At 33.2% G+C, this 21,546-nt stretch overlaps 1 protein-coding gene and 1 pseudogene across 1 annotated transcript in view; both read right to left on the bottom strand.

Moving 5' to 3' along the window:
- LOC145283629 (FRAS1-related extracellular matrix protein 2-like) overlaps positions 1-21,546 on the bottom strand; it is an 855,643-nt gene that overhangs the window by 782,614 nt on the left and 51,483 nt on the right. The gene's annotated exons all lie outside the window — the stretch shown is intronic.
- On the bottom strand, positions 7,178-7,294 carry LOC145284102 (5S ribosomal RNA; annotated as a pseudogene).

The raw sequence follows: 21,546 nt of genomic DNA on the forward strand, positions 1-21,546 counted from the left end.
TGATACTCCAGCCAATACTATGTGAACCATAGCTGGAGTGCATATATATGGATGCTGATCTTCTCTAAAATATTAGTGGACATGATGAAGTAATCCCGACAGCACTGGAACCCTGTACGTTAAATCTACAATTCGCGCCTATATTCATTACATCACGCGATATCCTAACACAGACACACACGTATATCTCTCTCACACATATATATATATATATATATATATATATATATATATATATATATATATATATATATATATATATATATAAAAGTGAACGTGTCTGTCTGTGTACATTTCCCTACGCAATAACTCTGTCAATTTTTAGTCTATAGACTCGAAATTTGAAATACCGGGTACTGAGATTTGGGAAAATCGATGTGACGGGTGTCAGCCAGAAATTTTGCTTTTAAGGGGTCAAATTTCAACGATTTGACCTTTAAGAACTCTACCAAACTCCTCCGACAATTTTGGGTCTAGACACTTGAAATTTTAGATATAGGTTCCTTGAACCTGGATCTAACTTAATAAAGTGATTTGAGCCCGAAACTATAAATTTTAAATTTTAAGGGGTCATAATAGGGGTCAAATTAAAATAAAAATGACTTTTGTTTTGTTTTGCTAAGCGTACACCTCAAAACACCCGGGCAAAGCCGGGCTAAAATGCTAGTATATATATATATATATATATATATATATATATATATATATATACACGAAGATAATTTGAATACTTACTAAACAATTTCAGTGAGTGTCTAAGGTGTCTCTGTAGAAGGATTTGTCAGACCAACACATGAAAATAATTCACCCTACAAATAAATCCCGACCAAATATTCTAAATATACTGCAGCATATATCATTACCTCTGTGCTGATTGCAATTTTTTGGATCTGGAGATTACATTTACTTTTGCCTATTCATTTCACACTTTAATTTAAATGTTTAATAACAGACTGAATGAGTTGGTTGGAAGAATGACTCAAGGCAATCAATGTCTTCTTTGAAAGTGTTTATGTTTTATAAACTTTGCTAATTTAAGAAACATGTTTATTCTTCTGCACTTAATTATGGTCTGCTGAATCATTTACTTCGACATGCTTGAACTTTGATGTCAGCTGTTAATCTTTGTTACTCTAATGGATAGCTATTTGGTTAATATAATTATGCTATGTGTAAAGTTAGTTACTCAGTTGCTGCCTTTTATTTTCAAGCCTCTCATAGGATTCGACAAGATGCATCTTAGAATCTATGTAATAAAAATAAACTTATTGCATTAATCCTGTTTAATTCTTATTTAATCCTCTTCAATTATTACTTAAGACTCATTCTGTTTCATTAACTATTGTCCTCGAGAGTATTTGGACCTTGATAAATAGTAATTAATTAGTCGAAAACAAAAAGATCTTCATTGGTGAACATGTAAGCAAGAATAATAGTTGATATGAGAAAATGGAAACCATGTGGGCGTGGCTTAGTCAGAAACATGTTTTGGTTAATGAAAAATATGTATGAAAGTCGTTCCAAAAATAAAGCTCCCTTTTTTATACTCAATAAGTTGAAGAGTTACGAAGGCTGAAGTAGTACTATTAAAACGAACGGTTTTTGTGGGCAAGAATTTGTCTACCACTATTCTCAGTGCACTTTCGTCGGCAACAAACGATAGCTGAACAGGAGCGTCCGAACCGCGCTTTGTCATACGAGATGGTTTCAAAAGTAAAACTTGCTATTTTTGAACTCAAGAAAATTGAAGGGTTACAAAGACGAAAGTAGAACTATTAAAAATTGTGACTTTTTGTGCTCCAGAATTTATTTTTCTACATAGCCACAACCATTCTCAATGCAATTTTGTCATAAATTCAATGACGTATTACTGCTGCTGACGCAAGTCTATAACAAGCGCTTCTTTCTTAGAGTCTCACACCGTAACAGAGAGTAGAAACTGTCACGTCATGAATGCATAAGTTCAGTCATCATAACAACGCAATTTGTAATCCCTTCTGATCGATCTGAGCGGAAAAATAAAGGGGACATTACGCGTCGTTAAGTGTAATAAAGTGTGTGCTTGTGATTGCGTTTATTGAGAACATATTTCTACAATATATCTATCTGAAACAGAATTAAATTATATTCGCTAGGAATAAATGTGTTTCATGTATATTGACCTTTCTATATAAGGTTGTTACGTTGTGAAATCCATAACTAAATTATATTCTATGAGCTGCATCAATAGGCAATTTCAAGAAGTCCCTACCATCACACAAATACATAGTTTAAATTAATATTTTCTCTGTTTAGAAAAGTTCAGACAGCTTAACAAGTTGGTAATAAACAAGCAAACAAAACAGCATCAATAAAATAAAATTTTAATAACGTCCTTTCTCTCTTTTTATTTCATAATTTCGTTTCCGAAATCACATTAGAATCCGAGTAATTCAATAAGAATTTAATTAATTGCCAAAACTGATATTCTATTTTAAATAACGAACCCAGCAACGAGCACGAACACACAGGTGTCAGGAAACGAGATTGCAGAGAAAGGTTTTAAACTATACCTTTTACCCTTTGTGCACAAATTCAGATTGTATGTATGCTTAACGAGGTGCACACGTTTACTGACTGATACTTCATACTATCATATAATCAAGCTTTTCTGTTTGGATGTTTGCTATGAAAATCAATTTTGAACTGTTTTACCGTTGCTTAGTTCTTTTATTTTATGTAATACCGAAATGCGTGTGTGTGTGTGTCTATATATCTATAAAAGTGAACATGTCCGTGTGTCTGTCTGTGTAAATTTCCCTACGCAATAACTCGGCAATTTGTAGTCTATAGACTCGATATTTGATATACAGGGTACTGAAGTAAGGGAAAATCTTTGTGATCGAATTTCGGCCAGAAATTTGTCTGTTAAGGGGTCAAAGTTCAACGATTTGACCTTTGAGAACTCTACCGAATTCCTCAAACAATTTTGCGTCTAAACACTTGTAATCTTAGATATAGGTGCCTTGGACATGGAACTGACTTAATAACTTGATTTGAGCCCCAAACAATAAATGTTAAGGGGTCATAATAGGGTTCAAAGTTAAAAAATTGACCTTTTTTTGCTCAGCATACACCTCCAAACACCCGGGCAACGCCGGACACCAATGCTAGTATATATATATATATATATATATATATATATATATATATATATATGCATATGTTTATATATGTATATATATGTATATATCTATAATATAAAGCTGAACGTCTGTGTGTGTTTTAAATTTCGTAAAAATTAATAGGATTATTTTTGTTTGTTTTTGAATTACTGTAAGAACACCTTGTTATGCATGCGTGTATTTTTGCACACAAAAAATACATTTGAATGGGGGAGGCGTATATCACATGAAGAGATCTTTTTACACATTTTTCTCAAATATTTCTTTCTAATTGATTGACAATAATGAAGCAACTAAAACCTTATTTTTAAAATAAATGCGATATGTGCTGTTAGCTGACAAAATGATCGTTGAATGTTTTTAAAAACCATTGAAAGACGCTGACGCCTGAAAGTATCATGTACTTCTACAAGGCCACAAGTCGCCTATGTATGGAGTATTGCTGTGACATTTTGACTGGTGCATCTACAAATAGTCTCTCAATCCTGGACAGGGATCAAAGGAGAGCCAGCCACCTAATAGTTCCCGAACTGTTAGCTAAGTTTCAACCTCTGTCCCATCGAAGAAATGTTGCATCCCTCTTTCTCTTTTATAAGTATTTTTATGGTAGATGCTCCGACAAACTACAAGGTCTTGCACCCACTTTACGTAAATACCCCGACAAACCCGACAAATAGCAAAATCCCACTCCTACACAGTAAAGCTCCCCAGATGCCAGAAAGCCTTCTACTCTAATAGTTTCTTCCCCAGAACTGCTAGACTTTGAAATACCCTTCCAGGTTCATGCTTCCCCGGCTCTACTGATATACAGAAGTTCAAATGTAATGTAAACAGACAATTTGCTGCTCAACTTCCTACATATTATCCCTGCAATTTGTGCCCTAGATAGTAGCTCCCTACATCAACGTAGCACTTGCCTTGTTTGGTGTGAAAATACAAAAAGAAGAAGAAAAACTATTAAGGAAAACATTTTTAACCTAAAAAGAACGGTGCGAAGATATATTGATAACTAATCAGTTTCTTCTCTATACCAAAGATAATCTCTATACCAAAAAGAATTTTCATGTTTTTATCCTGAACTATAACCTATTGGTTGGCTATTGCTACTGTTAATATGACAACTATGTAGTAGATTGGTTTGTTTAAGTGCAAAAAGAAACATATATAGATAATAGAAATACCACTGTTACTAATAATATCAAATATATAGATTAACGCCCTAAGATAAAAATGAGATTTTAATTTTCTTCTAGGGAGTTTTTCATTTGTTTCAGAAAATTTACATGTTAACATCTTGAATAACATGGCGGAAAGAAAAAAAAGCAAAAGTAATTTTAGAATTTAGACAGGCAGTTATAATTAAATATATAAATTTAAAGAAAAATATAAACTTTGTTATTTTTTATTATTTCGCTTCTAGTCCGGATTGAACCATCAACCACTAGAATCAAGTCACGTAGATCTTATTGTCATCAACGCCTTTAACCGTCGCGCTACATCCAACTACAGTTTGAATGTTTCTCACTGACACTTGTATTTTGTAGAAATTTACCTTTATAAATAAATAAAACTTTAGTGTGAATAGTTTTGCATACAACTCGTACGCACATGCATACTACGCAAAATGTTTTGATGATGGAAGAAGCCACGCAAATAATGGCGAAAAACATGTTGCATAGAAAGTTACAGCGTCTTCATAAGCGAGATGGGAGGCAGGTCGAGTGAAGCACATCTATTCGGTATTTTCTTTTAAATCTCAGACCTATTTTTGCTTTTCAGTCAAGACATCTAAAAATATGTTTAGAAAGAGACGCGTTTAAATATTGCATATATGCAAGTGAAGTTACACATGTGATGTGAAGCCTAGATTCTTGCAAGAAGTTCATTCTATCGAAGAAAAAAAACCTTGAGGGATTCAGCCACTTTAAGGTACTGATGTATAGTTTGTCGTTCTTTTCTTTTCTTTTTTTCTTTTTAATGTTAAGTGGGTTTTTGTCGTTTTTATTTTTTAAATAAAGAGAGTTGTGTTATTTTATTTTTTTATTCCTTCTTTATTAATGACTATTTTATCTCTTTCAAGATTTTAAATAGAGCGGAGAAATAAAATAAACAGAAAAAAGGTTTTAGAACATGAACCTTAAGTAATGTTGGGGTCGCTGGTGCATGTATGAGATTAGGAATACAGCGAGCGTGTGTGCAGCCGTAATTATACATATATATATATATATATATATATGTGTGTGTGTGTGTGTGTGTATATATGTGTGCGTGTAACTACAGATATATAAGTCTACATGTAGATAGAGAGAAAAAGAACGAGAGAAAAAGGGGGATGAAGAGAAAGGGAAGAGAGAATTAGAGGGTAGAATGAGAACACAAAGAAGGTTAAGAGAAAACGAAGTAGGTAGTAAGTATCAGAACTACTAAAATGGGAAGTTAGCGAAAGAGAGAGATAAAAAAGAGTTAAAGATGAAGAAATATAAAGAAAGGAGTGATAGAAAGAAAGAAAGAAAAATCAGAAAAGAAGGTATGAGGAATGGAAATAAGAAATCGGGGACAAACAATGTAAAAGTGAGAACTCAGAAACGAGGATTATAATGTGTAGATTGGGTTTAAAGAAGGAAATAAGGAGAAAAAATGATAGACAGATAAACATGTATTTTCAAAATTCACCGATTTACAAAAGAAAGAAAGAAAAAAACAACGTTAAAGAAGAAGGCTAAAGAAAATAGTGATATGAGTAAATAACGTGAAAAAACGAAGATGAAGAAAGGAGATCAGAGAAAAGAAAGATATGATATATTTCAGAGATAGAGAGATAGATAGACAGATAGACCGACATATTGAGAGAGAGACAGAGAGAGAGAGAGAGAGAGAGAGAGAGAGAGAGAGAGAAAGAGAGAGATGCTGTTAGGTTGGTGCAAAAATAATGTCGATTTTTGACGTTCAACTTCATGTCAAAACACGACATTATTTTTTCACCAACCTAATAGAGAGAATAAACTCACAAATAACAAACAAAATGAAAAACTGAAAAATGAAAATCGCAACCAGATAAATTCCAAAGATCTAAAAATAATTGAAAGAAAAAAAATGTCTGCAAATCTGGAGAACGGAAGAAGCCGAAGATAAAAATGAAATGTTTCCAAGAGAGCAGACGATAATCATGGTAGAAAGGAGGAGAGCGATGGTAGTACGAAAATGCAAGAAAGGGTGACTTTGAAGAATGAAAGATAAGAGAAGGAATGAGTTAAACGTCGGGGAAAAAAAAAAGAAATTGATATCGTATGACAGTGGATGACGACGGGGGCGTGCACATGGACACAAAAGAGTACATTCATCTAAACGAGTATAACAGGGAAAGGGGGAGGATAAGGGGGAGAGACACGCACATCCGTGGGGAGTGAGGAAATAAACGCATATATACACAACACTGGGAGACAGATCGCAAAATACAAACATACAAGAAATGCAGGAGGAGATAGGTACACACGCATGAAAAAGAAAAAAAAAAGGGAGTAGGTGGGGGGAAAGAGGAGAAGGATGAAAGAGACGGAATGGAATATGCACACACTCAAGGAAATATAGAGAGAAGTGAGATGAGGGAAAAGAATAAGAAAGATATACGAATATACACATAATCGGAAAGAGAGACGCACCCATGATAGAAAGGGGAAAGACGAATGGAAAATATAACAATAGAGACGTGTTTTCTGTGTTAGGAGCAGAGTTTAGAATCTGTTTTGATATCACACTTCATCTTTTATGTCCTAGATCAGTGAAGGAGAAATGTTTCTAGACTTCCAGCGCGACTGTAGCCGATTTTGAACTCACTACACGAGTTTATAGTTTCATTGAAATCTTGTCTGTAGCTGAATACTTAATGCTTGGCCAGGCTATTTTTTTATCGTGATGTCATTACGAGATGGGGTGTCTACCACGACTTAAGGGAGTCGCATCTACCTAGAAGGATAAATCGCACCAGTTCCTCAACCTGGTATTTTACATCGCGGTACATACAGCGTCTCGCCTTCCCAAACGGTCACCCATCTGGTACTAGCTAGGCTCAATGTTGCTTAACTTCGGTGATCTGACGGGAACCGGTGTGTCAACGTGATTATGCCGTATATATTTCTAGACTTCGACAATGTTTATTTTTGTCTTAATCTGGAGATACACTATTGGGGGAACTTGATTTTTCCCACGATATAAATCGACCTTGTGTTAAAGTCTGCCCTAGTGGAGGAGTCACTAAACGAAAACATACACATGCAATAAAGCGAGAGACAATTAGAAAAGTAGAGAGTTATTCATGTTTAGAAAGAGACGTTCGTATACATAAGGACGAAGAGAATCATGAACTCACGAGTTCTAAGTTTTCATTTAGCTAGACATGTGCTACCAGATCAGGTTGTTTGAAGATATCGGCTTCCTGACTCAAATGCACCGTACATTCTATTTTTTAAAAAAATCTCTTTACAAAATTTAATCATGTTCTGCAAAGCGTAAAAAAAAAAAAAACAATTGTGCTCCTCTCTTTTTTCTTTCTCCTCCCCCCACTTCCCTGTGTGAAAATACTGGCTTCCTTACTTAAAATGCACCAAACATTTATGTTATTGTCTTTCACCTTTGCCTTGGCAAAACTAAATCATATTCACCCAAAACAAAAGCAACATAATCCTCTACAATACGACAAAGCCAAACTTAAGTATTTAAAAATATAGCAAACTTGGAGCATAACATTATTTTTAAACAAATTGACCCCAAAAAGTGTTACTATGCTGTGAAACAAAATAACCAAACCAATTGATCAACCTTTTGCTAGATTAGTCGCTCTACCAAGACCTGGGAGTGTAGTCTCTTCCTATTCCACATAAAGCTAGCGGGAGAGATTGATGCATTCATGGACTCAACAAGAATCTATGTTCCGACCGATGTTTTATTCGTAAGCAACTCATCTAGGATGTATGTGCGGCATTTGCAATGGTTGAGTTGAGCTAACTTGCTTTAAAGGAGGGAGTTCCAAGGTAATTAAATTCACTAGCGGTTCCTAAGCACATGAATACCCCGTCAAGCGTAATGGCAACGTTGTTTTATACAGTTTTCGTTGAGGTTGGCGGCCTCCAATACACAATGTTTGATATTCCCGAATGGTTACTCATCTTGTACTAACAAGGTTCAACGTTGCTTAACTTTAGTGATGTAACGAAAACCTCTGTGTCAAAGTGATTATACTGTATATATTAAGGTTTTCGATGAAGCTATGAGACAAACCAAATGTTTATATTCTAAGGAATATTATTTGTGTAATAAAACTTTAACCGACTAAGTCGCTTTTCCCTTTTTGCTGGAAGCTAAGAGTAATATCTGTCTGATGATGCACTTTATTTTTTGTGCCTTTGGTCAGTGATGCTACAGTGGTCAGTAATACTAAAGAAACTGAATTTTTGTCCCAACGTGCTTTTAAAGAGTTGTATTTTCCTCACACTAAAAACTGACCGTGTGCCCAACTCTCTCCACATGGGAAGACGAGTAGGAAGCAATGAGAGAGTATAAGTTAATTAAAGAGACATTTTCCAAAAAATATCGATAGCTCATTTAGTGCTGATCGCTGTAAAGATGAATGTTAAAAAATTTTCAGTAATTTTCGTTCACCTATTGATTTGAATGTTTTATGGGCGATTTAAGATTCTTGTCGGAGTGCGTTGTATAGAGAATACAGAGATGTGGGTTTTCTCTCAAAAATATTAAACTTTCATCAATATACCATTTTATTATAATACTAGCAGAGTGACTCGACGTTGCCCGAGATTGAATGATAATCACCGAATGTTTCACACACCCATATTTTATTGTCATCCAAACTGCTGAAATATCCCATTTTTCAATCAAATCCTTTGCTTGCCTGCACCCGAAAGAAGCTTCACACGCCTATCGAAGTGATTAAGCTCACAATATACTGTATTCTACATTGCACTGTAGAGAACCTACTGTTGATTTTATAAATTTATTTGTCCATATAATGGCTCGTATTAATGTTTAAAACGCAAATTCAAGTATCATCCCTCCATTGTGCTCTAAATAGAAACTTTCATTTCGAATGCAACCTTTTCATACCAAAGAACCTACTGTTAATTTTATATGCATAGCATTACTGCTTGTGCGGTTATAATGGCTTAAATTTGAGTTCCCTTATCTCTCATACAACAAATCTGGACTGAACTCACCAGGTTATAGGCCGGTAATAAGGAGTCCTACGTTTGTCCAGTTACCAACATCTCTCTCTCTCAGCATTGAAGACAGAGTTTGACCGAAAGGCAAGCCAATACACTCGGCATCAGCGCGTCTGCATAGGTAGCCGGAAAGGTTTTGCAGAGCTTCATAATCCGCCTATCGGCATTCAAACCGGAGTTTTGTTGGGGTTTATCCCTTAAGTGTTTTTTGTTGTCTTTTCTAAGACTGTCACTAGGAAGTGGAAGTATTTACCTATAGCTGGGTGATTTATAACTTTACTTATATTCTATTACCCATTTTTAAAAATGCATATACAAAATGAATAGTGGCGTTCGGAAGGTGCTTTCAAACCGAGCTAATATTTAATTGTAGTTCTTATTGTGTATCTATATAATTAAAACAGTAGGCGCATGTATTTGTGCGTAAATATTTACTCGATAAACTCTTAAACTATTGACCAAATAACACTGAAATTAACAGGAAATATTAATCATTCACCAGAAATAGTTTATAACGAGTAAAATTTTGTTTGAATCGATATGAAACGCGTACAGAAATATTTCAGCAGGTTGAAATGTTAAATGTACATGTTAAATTATCAACATATTTCTATTACTTTTGCGCATGCGCAAAATCATTGAAGTGTTTAATTTTAAATCTTTCTTATCGATTTGTCGATAGCTTAAACGCTACGGCACGTGTCTTAAGCGTTGAATGTTTCGGTTTCGATTCTAGCTGATGGCACCCAATACATTTTTTTAAACATTGAATCATTACTACTATATATATATATATATATATATATATATATATCCAATAGAGAATTTCTTCTGTAATCATAAATACGAAATCTGTATGAATCAAAATATATTTAAAGCGTATTTTGTGACTGGGTAAGGTCGGACTCCCCCCGCAAGTAATATAAAATTACTTGATTTGATTATTTGTAATAACAATATAATAGTTCCTAAATATAACATTTATGTTCTCAGAAAAAGGAGAGGGAATCCTGGTAGGCGGGGGCCTATTTAAAAATTTTGTTACAATCCTGACGGTTCCTTTATCCCAGGGTTGTAGCAAATTTTTATGTTCAAAAGATTTGACGTAAGTAGATATGGCGTTAATGTTTTCATTTTTTAATAACATCATTATTACATCAACTTTTAGGTCAACATTTTTATGTGTATTAAGTCTGCATAATCGCCTACTTTGCTACAAAAAAAAATATGATGACCTATAAATCTTAGCCTTTTTTACTTCACATCTTTTCAAATTGGGGTTATCTCTGATAGAAAGATAGACGCCGTGTATTCATTGGTCGACCCCGTAAAGAACGTAACTATTAGAATATCGAATATCATAATTCCAGCGGCGAAACTCGGAGGGTTGCGGAGGATGGCGATGCTGGTGGAACAGCACTTTAAGATTTCTGTAATCCATATTAAAATAAAAACGATCATCCTCTGTCCCCTTTGTACAGTTTGCTCGCGATTGTAATGTGTGTGCCTTATACAGTCGTGTACACTGTGTGCGTGTGTTATGTAATGTACACACGTTTAAACACGCATACATACACTAACCAACTGACATAAGCATACAATCAATAATTCTTTGATAGTATTTTTCTTTTCCCTGTTATAAATAAAATATTGCTATCGCTATCCCTACTATTATAGAAAAGGACCTTCTTGTTTATGTTTGTGTGTGAGGTCGTTTCCCATGGACACCGGAATTGCTAGGCCGACTTTTATGAAATATGACACAAATGTACTATTTGCATCTGGCAGTGTTCTTAAATTGGTTTTGTATCGGAATGTCTTCAATAAATTTTGATAATCGAAAAATCCGATGAAAGAAACAATTTCGATTTTGATCAAAGATAACACCTTATACAACAGTGCGCCAACTAGAGCAGTTAATCAATCGATTTAATTTAAAAAAAAAAGGGCGATTTTACCGATTTCGATGACAATCAAATATGGGAATATTAAACATTTGTTGATCATCGGACAAAATCGGGTGTTCATGCTAGTATTATATAAGACAGAATGTGTGTCTGTATACTTGTAACTAAAACATTTAAAGTCAAGGTAATAGCTTTTATAGAAATCGCTCCAGAAAGGTATTGTTTTTATTTGGAGAAAAATTTACTAAGTTTACAAAACAAACTAATTTGAACGGGAGTAGTTTATTTTCAACCATTTATTTTGATACATTTATATTATTATACCTAGTAAAACTAATGTAAAAACCTTATATGAAAAGAAACAAATTAAAAAAACAAATTCGATTTCTTTCCGGTAAAATATGAGAAAAAACAATTTTATTTTAAAAATAAATAATAACATGCTACAATTTATTGCATAAATGCTCATATCTTTTCAACAACGGTTAGCAACCTATTGTAAACATTTCATGTGTGATTTGCAATTTTAGTTGCCGGTAAGTTGTTCGTAGCAATTTTAACTGCCTCTAAATGGTCACACTTGCTGTTAAATTTCCTTCAACTAGAATAAATATCTCTTCTGGTGATGCTCCATATGTACACAACGGTTGTCAAATCACAGCGATTTGAAGGTCAGTCAATAAGAGGATTTTCAACAAATCCCATTTCTTTTAACCAGGATTTAATAAACTTTGTTGCATGACTTGGTGTGTTTTCTTGCACACACACACACACACACACACACACACACACACACACACACATATATATATTTCTACGCTTAGATAAAGACTAGTTATCAAACCATTCCAAGAAATATTGCTCAAGAAAATGACAGCAAATTTTCGAATACATTTTTATACTGTATTTCAATTTAAATGCACCAACGAACTCATTGCCAATAATCCCAGCCCCGCCTTGTTAGCGTATAAACAATTATCCTCAGCTATGTTACTTGCAAACCCATCTTCGAGGTAATCCTTGATTAGTCGGTAAAAACTAACTAAAATAGGTTTTCTTGTATATTTTTCATTCTATTTTAGTTCCTTTTTTAAGGGTCATAATACTAAATTCTAGTTCTTGCAAATTATGTCTTGGCACAGCTAATTGTGATAATTAGCGAAAAATACAAAATATGAATCTGAAATTAAAAATTGGGACTTAATTGCTTTCATGCTTACTTGCTTTACATAATTGTACAAATTATTTCATTCGATAACATATTTCTATGAATTTTACATAAATTATTTGACAATATTTCTTTTGACTATAATCTCTAGACGCAGTTTATTCAGTAAAAGGTTCACTCTTACAAACTATATACTAGCATGCCTCCCAGCGTAGCCCAGTCGTATAATATGCTTAAATGTGATATTTAATGTATACCTATTTGCCATTTATTATTATAGAGCCAGTTCTCTGTAGATTATTGTTTTTTACTCAATATATATTATTGATTTCAAATATAAAAAAGAAAAGAAAATATGACCTGTGAACCATCAGTAATATCGAAACCAAAACCTATACTTTTCAGCGGTATTGACTATCATCTGGGCTAAGTCTATATGTATATCAAAACTTAACACAATAACCAAATTAAACGTATAAATATTTACGAGCGTATGCGCAAAAGAGCATTCTAAATCGACTACACCTGCCAACTTCCAATTCTCCACTTAATAGCAGTTATGTTTATCGAGTCAATAACAGCAATCTTAATCGGCTCAATCCGAAACCAAAGGCCCTGTCGGTGGGGCATTAGAATACGCCGACTGCCCCCCTGCAGAGGGTAAAAGTCCCTCAATGGGGGTTCTGGATATGACCTTAAACTATATTCAGTGGTGAGGCCCTAGCTTGTGGGCTTTGGGGAGTGTGGAGCCACCCTTTAATTACCATTGCTCCCAGGTTCACTCTGACCCGGAGTTGTAGTACCTGTTAGGGTTCCAACTATGGGTTAAATAGAAACCGACGTGAAAACAACAAATATATTCTATTAAGAAATTTTTTTCTTCAAAATCTTTGGATTCAACATTAAATAACCCGAAAAGGGTTGATATGCCGTAAAACAAAAACAACCAACCGAAACCAAATTAGTTCCAAAGGTCTGTCTCCTCTATATATCAATTTTCAAGTTTGTAGAATAATAATTTACAGAGTAGCATGGTCCAAACTTTCTGAACGTACACAAAAGTTACTTTAGTCCCATTAAACAGAAGTTACAAAAATTCTGCTGAACATATTTAATTCAAGTTTTTATGCAATTGTGACGGAAAATAGTGAGCTAAAAAATTCCGCACGGTCTGTCTATTTCAATAATGAGATATTTTCCATCGGCTTTGTATACTGTTTTATATATTTTTCATAAATTATCTTTCTTTACGTATATCTACTTTGAAACATTTTCATTAATTTAAATTCTTTTCTAACTTTACCGATTAAACGTTGTTTTATATGAGTATGAATCTTAGTGTGAGCACTGGCGAAGAATGATTTTTCCGTCATTTTTAACCGAAAGTATACATTCGTTGTATAAATAATTTATGGATAGTTTAAGGGGCTCTGTCCATAACCTTTTATTTACATGATCAAAGTTGTATAATGCTGCTATAGATAGTATAGATATGCCCCAAGTCGCTTATTTTAACGTTTTTTCGTGTCTTTTTTTGTAAACGTCTTGTTTCGTTTAGTTTAGCTCTTTCCTTTTTTTCTTTCACTTATCTTCATTTTTTGATCTTGTCTATTTTTACGGATTTCAAATAATTGCTGGACGTATTCTTCTCTGGTGAATGTCCCTGAAAGAAATTTCTCATAAGTTTATGAATATGTAACACAAAGAACAAAAAACGAAATATTTGCGTTGTTTAAGGTCAGATTTAAATTCTGCGCCTATAAACACTTGTTTAAAATTAGAAAAATAACAAAGAAAAAAAGAAAGAAAGCAGTCAATCCTGCTTTTCAGAAGCAAAAGAGGAAAAAAAAACATACACGAACAAAAATAGATTTACATTCTCCTGGTTTTAATTAGTAGGTCCGTTTTTGAGTGCTTACTTGCATTACAAAGAGAGTAATCGTTAAGAAACAACAACAAAAATGATATTGTTTGGTGAAGCAACAGAAAATTAAACAAAATAGACGGCTTATGTTTGTTGAATTTTAATTGAAAGCGAACTTGGTAAACGAGTCGGTAAAAGTTTCCTTTTATGTCATCTACGAACACGATCATATAGTCACATGACCAATTATACCGCTAATTTCATTTTGCCTTGAGCATAATACACGCAACAACACATGCACAAGCATATTTGCCTTAGGGGTTGCATAATATATACCCTTAAGCTTAATATATTAAGTTACTAGTTTACATACCCAACCATGAAGGATCCAAATCAAAGTTGCAGGATCAGACTCCAAGATTTTGGGAAGGATTCGGAGTTAAACTCATAAGAATACGAAAAGTCATAGTCAGATCTTTTAATCTGTGAAGAACTAACAAATAGTTTATATTAGAAGCCTTGAAAATTTGGAATCGTCGGAATCGAGGTCAAACCTTTTTCTGTAAGAGTTCACCACTGATCAAGGCCCAAAGGCAACTCGAATGTAAGGGTTAGTGAGTGTAATGTGACCGGTAAGACAACATGTGATGGTCCGTAATCGTGCTCATTTGTTAGAATTTGGTTGTTTAAGAGTACGCTTCAATAAGGATTGGTTTATATGGAATATAAATTATATTTGTTTTTTCAAGGGAGTCGCCGGTTATCAAGGCTCGAAGGGCACTCGAGGATAAGGGTTATAGAGTGTACAATGATCACTGAATCAACAACGTAGTGATTTTTAGTGGTTAAAATTGTGTAGAATCCGATTATTTGCATAGACAGCTTAAGAAGAACTTGTTTGAACTGAACTTGAAGACGACTATGTTGTAGTCAGCTATAAAGTAGGTAAGCGGAACCGAATTTCACAGTTCTAAGAAAATAAGCTTTGTTCATAGAATTTGCGTTTAGCTTTAGACACAGCTAAAGAGTGGTGGAAATGGTTTATAGTGGTTGTAATTAGACGAGTGCTTTCGTGAATGTTTGACAAAGATTGACATCAGAAAGCAAACATTTTTCAAAACAAGTTAAAGTAATATCTTTTTTAATCGAAGACGAACGGTAATTCCGTTATATCTAAAAATTTGAAATTTGACATTAAAGTAAAGTAAAACCGATAAGTTATTGATTCGATCTTTCGTATAGTTAGTCGTTTAGATCACCGACATCCCCGCATCTTTAAAAAGACAGAATTAAAGAACAAATAAAAACAGTGATTTTTGAATGAAAACGATATTGGAAGAAAAAGCATCAGTTTTTGTTCAGAACCATTCAAGTTGGAAGATGTGAGTGTTCACAGAAACATATGTTCTCACTTTACACATATGGATAGGAAACATGCACACAATTGTACATATATTGGGATGATGGACATTTTCTGACATAAACACGTGAATAAGAACACATGGACAGAAGTAGGGAATCTAATGGCTGGGGGTCTGGGATTTTCTCTACATTTCCATCATGGCAGAAAAACTGCGTTTTTTAGTCAAAATTATAAAGGGATGTGTGATAGATGAAAGCAGTTGGAAATCATTTGATTTGCAACAGCTGGTTCTTCATTATATATATATATATATATATATATATATATATATATATTATTCAACAATAATTTTCTATTCCTATCACATCTCAATGGAATTTGCCATTTTTGAAAGTTGTTTTTCGGCACACAATAAATTTTACCTTGTTTATTTGTAATTCCTGTATTAATACCATTTTTTTCTCTGTTGGGCGTAAAAAAGAAACATTTTACAAAACATTCTTAAAAGCTTAATAACGCTTATTACATATACGAAGTGTATTGAGTGACTAGTATATATATGTATATATGCCTAAAACCTCTGGCCTTGATGGAGGGGAAAGTAAAACTTGCTATGGTTTCAAATGATCTGAAATAACAAGAAGGGAAACGTGATTCTAAATATTTCTCATATGTTATATCTCCCCTCTTTTGGAAATAGGGCACGATTACGAATATCTCCAGCATTAAATGATCCTTATACGCCGTAAAAATGTACTTTATGTATGAAAACCAAAGAGGGGAGATATAACACATGAAAAATATTTGTAATCAAGTCTCCCCTTGCTATTATTACAGATCATTTGAAACCATAGCAGCATGTCTTAATCCTCCCTCCATCAAGGTTAGAGGTTTTGAGGAAGTATCATATATTTTGTAATTCACATGCAAAACTAGAACAAAAAATGACTATGACTGAAACATATTATGGCTGTACACAAAGGTGCCAAAATAGGGTTTAGATGATGGATGATCCCCTTAATGTGCGACCTTAAGGTCAAGTGCCAAATATCCTACAACGCAATTCGGTTCCTTAACTTTCCAATAATTATAAACGTCTGTACTCCCCCAAAAAAGATTATATATATATATATATATATATATATATATATATATATATATATATATATATGGGGGGATTAGATGAACAGAAATTGGTCAAAATGTATTTTGCCCCGCGTGTTTCAGATAAAAAGAAAATGGAATGCGAGGTTGAACATTTGGTCTACAAATTTAGATATACACATTATTATCGCAGATCAACATTCTATCCTATAAATGTAGAAGTTAATAAAACTATATAATTAATTGTATTAATATTGCGGTAACTCGAGAAATATACAAACAAGCGTCATATTGTCACGTATTTCTCTGAATATACAGATAACAAGGCGTAGCTGAATACTTGAGTAAGTAGTGATAGAATGGGAGACACTTTGAAAAGTAGATAACATGGCGGCTTTTGAAAGAGAAAAAGGCCAGAGGGCAAGTAAAGGAAAATGGAATGAACAAAAAATGACACACCAAGAAAATTGAGACGCAGCAATAAACTTTAAAATTAATAAAAAAAAAAATGTCTGCAAATGCCACGTGGTTACTTTTAGCAAATGCACGTGGTATCTTGCACGATCAGTGTTTATTTTGTTTTAAATTATTTTTCCGTTTTTAGTACAAACGTATATGTTAAGCTTAAAATAAAATTAAATTTAACACGATAACTTCTTTTAAAATCTTTTGAAATTATCTTTTTTTAAAATATCACAAATAAAAAAAAACTGAGCATACCCAACAAAACCTTCGGGGAAAACAAATGCTTTACGATAAATAATATAAAAAAAAACCCTTTTCAGTTAAGAGCTGCTCATATTTGTGCATATACCTGTATCTGTTTTTTTTTATTAACGCACACACAAGCACACATAATATATGAATGTGTGCCTGTTTTAATATGTGTATATAAGTGTATATTTGTGGAAAGTTTGTACTTTGGCGTTACAATTATATGCGTGATATTCTATGCATTAGTTTCTGTGTATGTCTGTATACATTTCTTAACGATAACATGTTATAAGGAACAACCACTCCTGTAATAACATATTTTCAAAATGTAAGTCGTTTATGGGTAACAACTTGCGTACAATTGTTCTTACCCCAATGTTAGCGTATATGTATATAATAGTTCATTAATTATAATTTTGCCCAATTATGCGAACTCACCAGCGCATTGAAAAATAGCTTCTCAAATGTTTCACATCCCAAATAGGATTCACGTATTTATATGGCAGGTATCTATTTTTAACAACTTTTATGCAATTGAAATATATATAATTTCTATACATAATTTGTGGAATATATATATATATATATATATATATATATATATATATATATATATAGTTTTTTCTACACATGTTCTTATGAAAGGTAATATATTAGTACATAAATGTGTAATAGTTAGTTAAAAGTAATGCATATTAAAGTCAAGTTAAGTAGAGTATAGAAAACTACTTATGATAAGAGTGCTACGCAGAAATGTTTGTTTTAATATGAAGAAGGAATTCATCAGTGAAATAACCTATAATATTGTTTCATACGACGAAAGATGAGCATTTATGTGTAGCTCACTTGCCATGAATATATTTTAATAGTGCACATATATGTGTGTGTGTGCATGGGTGTGAATATATGTGCTTTTGTGCATGTTATATATCAGATATACTCACAAGTACACATGCATATATATATATACGTGCTTATTTGTGAATATATCTGATTGTTGTTACGTGTTTGGTTATATATATATATATGTGTGTGTGTGTGTGTGTGCATTATTGTCTATACCTATTTAGGTTTTTTCAAGTTATGTATATTATTTTTACGATATTTCTATGCGGTTTGTTGTATACACACACGCATATACATTTTTATATGTATATATGAATCTCTGCTTTGTATCTATGTTTGTATACGTTTTCCATTTGCATATATGTGCGTGTAGGCTAGTGTGTGTGGTCCCACGAAGATCTGTTTATTCAATGAATAAGGTTAGATGATCTTATCTGTATACACTAACGTTTCGACGTGGCCAAGTATTACAGGCCTGGTTTAGCATGCGGCACATTATACTCGATACACGAAATTTATGAGAAATAGCCCAACCTCCCCTAGTTCATTCCAGCTGGGGACCCCCTGCGAATCAGAGGTCGTGTAAAGTATTGGACGTCTAAGTGGCAGTTACCTCTACCCCTTATATCGGAGGTGAAAGTCACAATGCAAAAGTGACTTCTGAATGCTGAAAAACGACCGATTAACTCTTCGATCAGTAGAGAATACCCCACATCATGTCAAGCAGCAATCGTTACTTGAACATAAAATAAGAGTTACTGTGTTTATATCAGCAACAATTTCATGAACAGATGTATCCGGGTTTATATTAAGTTAAAAAGGGGACGGTGCTTATTCAGATTGGCACTTAGGGCGATAAACAAAAATGATGAAACACTTCTATAGTGTATCTACTTGCCATGGAATGAAGATGACATATTCCAAAAATCACAAAAAAATGATCAAGTACTTTTGTTTTTTTTATTTTCGAAAACAAATTTGCCGTTTAAGTGAAGGCCGAAACCATCTTAATATTATTCAGTTATATTTTTACCTAAAAATTTACCCTTTTAATTGTTTTCATGATTTGAAAATTGTATTTTCAAATATTATAAATTATTAAAAATACACGTTATATTAATAAGTTATTCTTCGGCTTTAAATCTTACGAACGTTGTTTTTTCGACATTATAAAAAAAATGAAATGAAAGTCAGTTGTCAGCCTTTGATTCTGGTATAGCTACTACTATTTTCCCTCTAGTGGACACGGAGTAAACTTTGATTTTCTTGAATAAAAAAAAACCCGACTTGACCAAATAACGTGATTTTTGGAATATTTCATGTTCGTTATGTGACTAGAACGCATACCATACAAACTTTTTTGTATTTTCTTTACTTTTAATTCTCGCCATAATTGCCAATCTGTACAAGCATCAAAACGACATACCTACAAAAGAGGGCTATTTTAAATCTAAGCACAAGAAAACAACTGGCCGAGATACATACTATATTTTCTAAGAGTCAGCTTAGATCTGGCGCAAGGCCAGAGTTCGGGCACCCAATAGAGTTCAACATCGTTTGTAATGTTTTAATTTAGTTTGTTATCTAGGACAGTGCAAGGCAAGCAGACTCATAGAAAAAAGCCTATCGTTTGGAAGTTGAAATAAGAGGAGATAGGATAAGGAAGAAAGAAAACATTACTTTGATCTCATCAATCAGTGCGTAATGGTTTATCTGTTTCTTCGTTTAAGACAAGTACATGGTCAATATGACCTGTTTAAACAACCCGCCATACAAACGATGTTACCAGAAAGTAGATCTGCCCAGATCAAACAACAGAAAGCAAAGTATTCTGAGAATACATTGATCATCTCAGCTGAAATACATTTCACATCCAAAGTATTTTTGTCCAGTTTGTGAGATCAGTAAATTAGCAAAGCAAACCAAAGAATTAATAGCATATTCACGCTGGTCTGCTTTTAACATTCACATTTCTTATATGTAATAGAAGGTCAAATGTAGCATTATACTATTGCTGCCAGGGACATTCCAAAAGTAAGGCCTCCTATTTTTATTCCACCCTAATTGATTAGATATGACAAAGTGCATTTGCCATGATTACTAAAATTATGCATTCATAACCTAAAGGCTGCATCTCACTATTGCAGATATTGACGGTATAAGACTCTAAAACCGCAACCGCTGTCATAGTTGTTCGTCAGAAGTAGGGATACAACATTAAATTCCTGACAAAAGTGCACTGAGAATGGTAGTGACTATGTAGTAAAATAGATTCTGAGACACAAAAGATCGCTCGTTGTAATAGTACTCCTCCTATCCCCACAGTTCTCCAACATTTTGAGTTGAAGAAATAGCGTTGAAACGGCCGTTGCAATAGTAATATTAGTAGTTGTAATAATAAATTCATATTATTTCGATTTTTTGACAGATTAGGTAGAAGACATCAAGTAATAAATACTTCAAAAATTGCAATTTCTTTGAGATGAGTTAAAATTTGGGAGACCACCATACGGACATAAAACCACAATTGAAAGTTCACATATATGAAATTCGCATTGAATTTGTGGCCAGCCTTACATATGGAAAAATAAATCAATGCAACTCTAGTATATATGTATTCAAAAACGAATTAATCGATATTCCTTTAATTTAAATTGATTCGTAAGACTCTTTAAGCTTACACCTTAAATTATATATTAAAAAAAAAGATACAATTGGAATTAATCTCAAGGCAGAAGATTTAGTACCATTATATCTCTATTGTAATGGTTTTAAAGGAATTTAAAACTGGCGCAACCGTTATGTTTGATAGTTTAAAATTAACTCATCCCTCGATTGGATTTCCTCTCTCTCTCATATATATATATATATATATATATATATATATATATATATATATATATGTATAACACTAATAGTTTAGCCCGGTTTTACTCGAGCCCTATATACTTTTCCTAAATTTATGTGCACACATATATATATATATATATATATATATATATATATATATATATATAAATACACCCACATATACATATATAAATCCATATATATAAAACACAAATACTCTCTCTCTCACACATATATACACACACACATATATATATATATATATGTTATACATGTACATACATATGTTCACGTATATACGTATGTTTACACACTTAGTAATATACATAAATA

The sequence above is a fragment of the Euprymna scolopes genome, chromosome 8, assembly GCF_053919585.1.
Source record: "Euprymna scolopes isolate OS-2025 chromosome 8, ASM5391958v1, whole genome shotgun sequence".
Taxonomy (NCBI): Eukaryota; Metazoa; Mollusca; class Cephalopoda; order Sepiida; family Sepiolidae; genus Euprymna; species Euprymna scolopes.